We start from the raw sequence: 6,000 nt of genomic DNA, 5'->3' as shown, positions 1-6,000 counted from the left end.
AGAGGCCGCCATGACAGGAGGGCGGATAGGGAGAGAGAGAAGAGGCCAAGAGAGCAAGAGAGAAGCAAGCAGCCTGTAGGCGGAAGAGAGTAAGAGGCAAGAGAGAGAGGAGAGGCAAGAAGCCCCTTTTATAGTGGGCCAGGCCTACCTGGCTGTTGCCAGGTAACTGTGGGGTGGAGCTTAGACAGAATCCTAACATTCCCCCATTTTGGTTTAATTAAAAAAAAAAGAAAAGAAAAGAAAAAAATTAGAAAGAGGTGATGGTGAAGAAGGAATAGGGTCATCGGTCGTCGTGATATCTGGCCGCTTCATGCTGGCCTTGGGGGCCACATGTCTCTAGGGGAGCTAGAAGAATGGGTGTGGAGGATGTTTGTCCAGGCTTAGGAGAGCTGGCTGTTCCCTTGCTGTCCAGGGTCTGTGGAGCCATCTGAGGATCGGTCAGAAGGAACAGGTCCAGTAGAAGCATCTGTGTCTGTGACGGAAGATGGAGCATCTGAAGGTGACTTCTCTGGAGCTGCCTTGGGTGTAGTAAGCACTGGACTTGACAAAGTGTTGAAACACATTATTATAGGTAGAGAATAAGATTAAGTACGTTTGGGACAAAGAAACAATTTTTCTTAAGATGTTCATTTGAAACCCAGAGGAATTCCACCCTCTGGAATAGGTTAGGCAGACGGACGGACCTATCTGCATGGAACCTATTTGGTCCGTGAGAGGTGGATCTGAGTAGGTTTTCTGTAGCTTGTACGTTTATAAAAGAGAACAGTGGGCTAGAGAGATGGCTCAGTGGCTAAGAGCACTGACTGCTCTTCCAAAGGTTATGAGTTCAAATCCCAGCAACCACATGGTGGCTCACAACCATCTGTACAGCTACAGTGTACTCATATACATAAAATAAATAAATAAATATTAAAAAAAAGAGAACAGCAACCTCAGTAAATAAATTTATGAGCAAGTGAGAAAGAAATCCATCAATCTCCACCCTCTATGAGCACGCCCCAACACATGCACCCACATCACAGACACATATATATGCAAAATACGATAAATTAAGTTAAATATATATATATATAAAACCAAAAGACCCAAGGGAGCTCACTGAGGATAGAGCATCCTGTCCACAGCCACCACCCTCCAATTGCTGAGTCCAGCACTGATGGGAAAACAAGCCCACCCCCTAAAACCCTCTGAGACTAGAGTAGAAAGGGGTGGGTGTGGAGGGGGAAAGCTAAGGTTTACATCTTAATTGAGCAATGAGCTCAAAGCTGGTAAGTAGCAGGACCTGGAGTCACCTAGTTTGAAGCCACCCAGCTCCAAATGGCCCCTAGTGTGGAAGCCATCCCTAGACTGGGGACATATAGTGACCGGATTATAGTGGCTGGAGTCACAGCACAAGTACAACCAGAGAAAGCCAAAGCAGGTGCCTCAGGCCAAGGGGCAGTGCTGTTAGTAGAGGCCAGGGATGGGTGTGGGTTCTAGGGATTGCAGAACATGAAAGTTAACAGTCTGTCCCTCTGGTCTGGCATGGTGTCCAGAGAAGTCAGGTCGGGGCAGAAGGGTTCGGGCTCCGCAGAAGGGTTTGGGCACAGTGGGAATTTTTTCATACAGTGCTTGCTGTATTCGTGAGCCCTTAACATGTCATTTCCAAGTTCATGACTCAGTTCAGAGACAGAGATACTACCTGTATCCCTAGATGAACTCAGCACAGAGGGAATGTTTGTGGTTGAAACTCCCCTGCTCCCTCCCACATCCACCCCTCTTCCTCCCCTGCTCCCTACAAAGGCTATCATTACCCCATTTCTAAGGATAAGTAAACCTAGAATCAGAGTCCGGTCAAGACCAAGGCCAAAGCTCTCTCTGGGGGCCAAGCTTGGAATTCTGAGACCAGGGGTAATGGGGTGGAACACTCCCACGATCGATGGGGCCACAAGCTGGCTGGAATCCCAGCCTTGCTCCACTGCACTGGTCATCTCCTTAACGTACGAACTCCTCATAGATTTAAATACTGTGTCCCGAAGATGATCATGACTCCCCTGGCTGGCCTTAGTTTTCACATCTGTAAAATGGGACTAGCCAGGTCCATTTCCCTGCAGTGAACTCAAAAGCAGAGCCAAAGCAGATCAAAGCCCCCAGACAGAAGCTTTGTGAAGGCTGGGACCCAACTGAGATTTATTCACTCACCCTCGGGCACCGCGCCTGGCACATGGGGAGGTGCCCAATAAATGTTTGCTCGAGCAAGGACCAACCCTCAATAAATAACAGCTGTTGTTGATTCGGCTAATGGAGGCAAGGCATTGGGCTCGCCCCCGGTCCCATCCCCCTCGCTACCCTCCAACTCAATTTTGCCCCTTTCTCCATGCCCCGATCTCCTCCACCTCTTTCTATTCAAAATTCCCTCCCCCACCCCATCTCCCGCCTAACTCCTTCTTTCCGTCCTCCGCCCATCCCCCTACTGTGTGCGTCCACTCCTCCCCCACTCTCCACTTCAGTCCCCTCACCCCCCCCACTTTCTTCTATCCCCGCCCCCAGCCTCCCTCCCCCAAACCTTCTTCAACTCCCATCCCAACCCCCACCCCAAGCTCCTCCCCAGCATCTCCACCCACACGGGCGCCCTTCGCGAGGCGGGGTAAGCCGGGCTCCGGGGTCCTTGGCTTGGGTCCAGCCTGAGGCCCTGGGCGGCGGCGGCGGCGGGCGGGGTTTGGGGGTTTTTTATAACCCTGGCAGGCTGCTCAGGAAGTGAGTGCCTTCCCGCGCCCCCTCCCCCGGCCACGCCACCGCGCTCGCTCCCTCCCTTCCTGTGCGCCGGGCGGTGAGTCTGTGAGGCTACGGCGGAGCGGAGACTCTAGGAACGCAGGTACCGGCGATCTGGGGACCCGGTTGGGCGGCGCAGTCACCGGAGTGCAGAGATTACAAGTGACTTGGTGTGTCTCGGGGACAAGATGTGCTGGACCGATCCCGTTGTGCGTGTGCTGTGTTGGTGCGGAATGTCCCGAAGTGTGCAGATACAGACTGCCTGCCTGTTTGGGTTGGCTCAGGTTTGGGGAGGGTGGTCGAGGTCAACCACGTATCCAAATGATTGTGGTCCTGCGGATGGTGTGTCCTTGTGACTTTTCAGCATCTGGGAGCGACTGTGTGGGTAGATGGTTGAAGTGTGTTGAGTGTTTGCCTAAGTGAGGGTAAACTGTCATTTGCACTCGGAAAAGCGCCTGTCTGCGTGTAAATGCCAAGTGTGTCTGTCTCTATTTGCATTTCTCTGGAGTGTTAGTAGTGGAAATGCCTGTATGTATATATTGTCTGAGTTTGTAGGATTTGTTAGTCTCCCCTGCTATGAATGTGTAAACTTGTGTGTGTGTGTGTGTGTGTGTGTGTGTGTGTGTGTGTTGACCTTCTGCATAAAATGAGCATGTATAGGCTCCTAGGCTTGTGGGTTGTCTTGGACTGTGTAACTGTGTGTACATAGGCCTGTTGTGTACATGTTTGTCTGGGAGTGTGGGTTGTCTGGGTGTGCGTGTGGAAATATGTGCTTCTGTATACATAGGTCTGGAGGTACGTAGTTGTGTGTGTTTGGATTTGGTGACCAGGCCTTCCTGCTACTCAAGTGTGGTTGCCCTGTAGAGTGTGACTGTATGTTTGTTTGTGTGTCTGCCTGTGAGAGTGGAGCTGGGGCTGCCACTTCCCCTCAGTGGGTCATCTGTTCCACAGCACTCCGGAGTAGGCAGAGAGACGCGCTTTAATTAACAGCTGGTTGGCGGTGATGGGGGTGGTGACCAGTGCAGCCCCTCCCCCTTAGGCCGCCCCTCTGGCTGGGCCTTTTGTCTGTGTGTTCACTGCAGCCAGGCCAGATGTGCAAAGCCTGGAGGAAGCCCGCTGCCTCAGGCCGATGGCTGCCTCGGCCTGGCCAAAGAAGCTCTGTCCTCCGCTGAGGAGTCTCTGCCTCTGGAGCAGGGTTACCCCACAGCCTAGCCTACAAAGGTCTAGGTGCGGAGTGCTGGACCCTGGGATCCCAGGGATGCGATGGAGCCTTGGTTCCCTGGAGGCGTTTCTTCCTCCAGCACTTGCCCCCTTCCTCTTCCCCCTCCCCCTGGCTAGTGGCCTCCCTGCAGCCTGCTAGAGGAGGGGCTTGGGGGAAAGGGGCCAAGCCTAGGTATACACACACACACACACACACACACACACACACACACAGAGAGAGAGAGAGAGAGAGAGAGACCCTCTCTGTGGTCTTGTGCCCAGCCAAACATGAGACCCCCCCCTCTCAGCTGTAACTCATCCTCAGATGGGCCTTGTCTGCCCCAGGCCTACTGACTAGTTTGTGTCTCTCCTGTAGCCCCATCTTGGTATCGGAGAGCCCTGTCATTCCTACCAGTAGCTGTTACGCTGTGGGCAGGTCACACCCCGCCCCATCAGTCACTCACCCAGTAGAGTCCTTTTACCCTGCCCCTGGTTACCCCATCTGAGCCAGAAGCATTAGATAGCCTGTACAGTTATTGGGAGGGGGACGCAAGAAAAGAGGAGTGTGGTGGCTTGACGAGGGGGTGGGGGTGGGAGGAGGGCGGAGCGGGGGTGGGAGGAGGGCGGAGCTAGGCACCATAATCAGGTACTACCACTGCTTGGTAGGACTAGAATGAGAGAAAGGTCAGAGGTTGGGAGGCTGGGTCTCCTGCTATAGCATCAAGACCCTGCTACCTTGAGTGAAAATGGGATATTTAAGGTTAGTGGAAGGCCGGGCGTGGTGGTACACGCCTGTAATCCCAGCACTTGGGAGGCAGAGGCAGGCGGATTTCTGAGTTCGAGGCCAGCCTGTCTACAGAGTGAGTGCTGGGACCACACAGAGAAACCCTGACTCGAAAAACAAAACAAACAAACAAAACTAAGGTTGGAGGGGATCATTATCACTCTTTTTAAAATGTAAATATATTTAAAATATATGCTTAGATAAATGTGTACATGTATGTGTTGGCATGAGTTTACGTGTACAACATTTATGTAGGTGTCCATGGAACCAGAAGAGGGTGTCAGATCTCCTGGACCCAGAGTTATAAGTGGTCATAAACCTGCCTAATGTGGGTGCTGGGAGGGAGGAGAACGAAGTTCCTCTGTAAGAGCATTCATCATTCTTCACTGCGGAGCCATCCACTTCTCCAGCCTCCTGAGTCAGCTTCAGATTTAGTCAAGGTCTCCACAGAAGGAGTGGTGGGAAAGAGGGGAGAAGAAAAAGAGAGAAGGACCTTGAAGGAAGAGATGTTAACTTTAAGAACTGAGAAAAGGCCGGGCGGTGGTGGCTCTCGCCTTTAGTCCCAGCACTTGGGAGGCAGAGGCAGGCAGATTTCTGAGTTCGAGGCCAGCCTGGTCTACAGAGTGAGTTCCAGGACAGCCAGGGCTACACAGAGAAACCCTGTCTCTAAAAAACCAAATCCAAAAAAAAAAAAAAAAGAACTGAGAAAAGATGAAAGACAAGAGGATTTTTACCAGGCCCAAGGACCTCACGGAGTCTAGGGATACAGCTCAGGGAGTAGAGAGCTGAAGCCCTGGGTTCGATCCCCAGGTGGCACGCACTATCCTTCTCAGTGCAGGGAAGGTGGAAGCAAGCAGACCAGAAATTCAAGTCTTATCTCCATAAAAAGTTTGAGGTGAATGTGAGATACTGTCTCAGAAAGGCAAAATAGAACAGAACCTCGGTTTAGGGTTGGAGGGCAAGGGGGAAATCCTCCTGCCTCTTTTCCTTTGTACCCCTTCTGGCTTTGTCCCCTGCCCAGTGCCAACCGACAGAACTAACTCGTGAGGCCTCCAGAAGTGGGGGCTGAGAGAAAGAAACCCACCACCCAGGCCAGAGTACGCAGTCTAGCTGAACAAGACTGCGACCTCAAAATATCTGTGAGAGAGAGACGCCTGTTACTGGAGGGATCCAAGAAGCCGTAGGGAATGTGACTTTCTCTGCTAGCATCTTAGAGAAATTCCGCCTTCTCTGTCTTCTGCCAAACTGCCCTGTTTGGGGATTGA

At 52.1% G+C, this 6,000-nt stretch overlaps 1 protein-coding gene across 6 annotated transcripts in view; it reads left to right on the top strand.

Moving 5' to 3' along the window:
* The first annotated feature begins 2,605 nt into the window (after window positions 1–2,605).
* Window positions 2,606–6,000, top strand: part of Adamts10 (ADAM metallopeptidase with thrombospondin type 1 motif 10) — a 30,472-nt gene continuing 27,077 nt past the window's right edge. For 2 of the 6 annotated variants that reach the window (XM_052165013.1, XM_052165012.1), the window contains exon 1: window positions 2,714–2,854. The gene's annotated coding sequence lies outside the window, so the exon portion shown is untranslated. Of the gene's footprint in view, window positions 2,627–2,712; window positions 2,922–6,000 lie in introns of those variants that run through there. The other 4 variants (XM_052165011.1, XM_052165014.1, XM_052165009.1 and 1 more) reach the window with 4 other exon arrangements.

This window comes from Apodemus sylvaticus, chromosome 20 (assembly GCF_947179515.1).
Source record: "Apodemus sylvaticus chromosome 20, mApoSyl1.1, whole genome shotgun sequence".
NCBI lineage: Eukaryota > Metazoa > Chordata > Mammalia > Rodentia > Muridae > Apodemus > Apodemus sylvaticus.
Note: the sequence above shows the minus strand (reverse complement) of the source record. Positions and strands in the feature narration are given on the sequence as shown.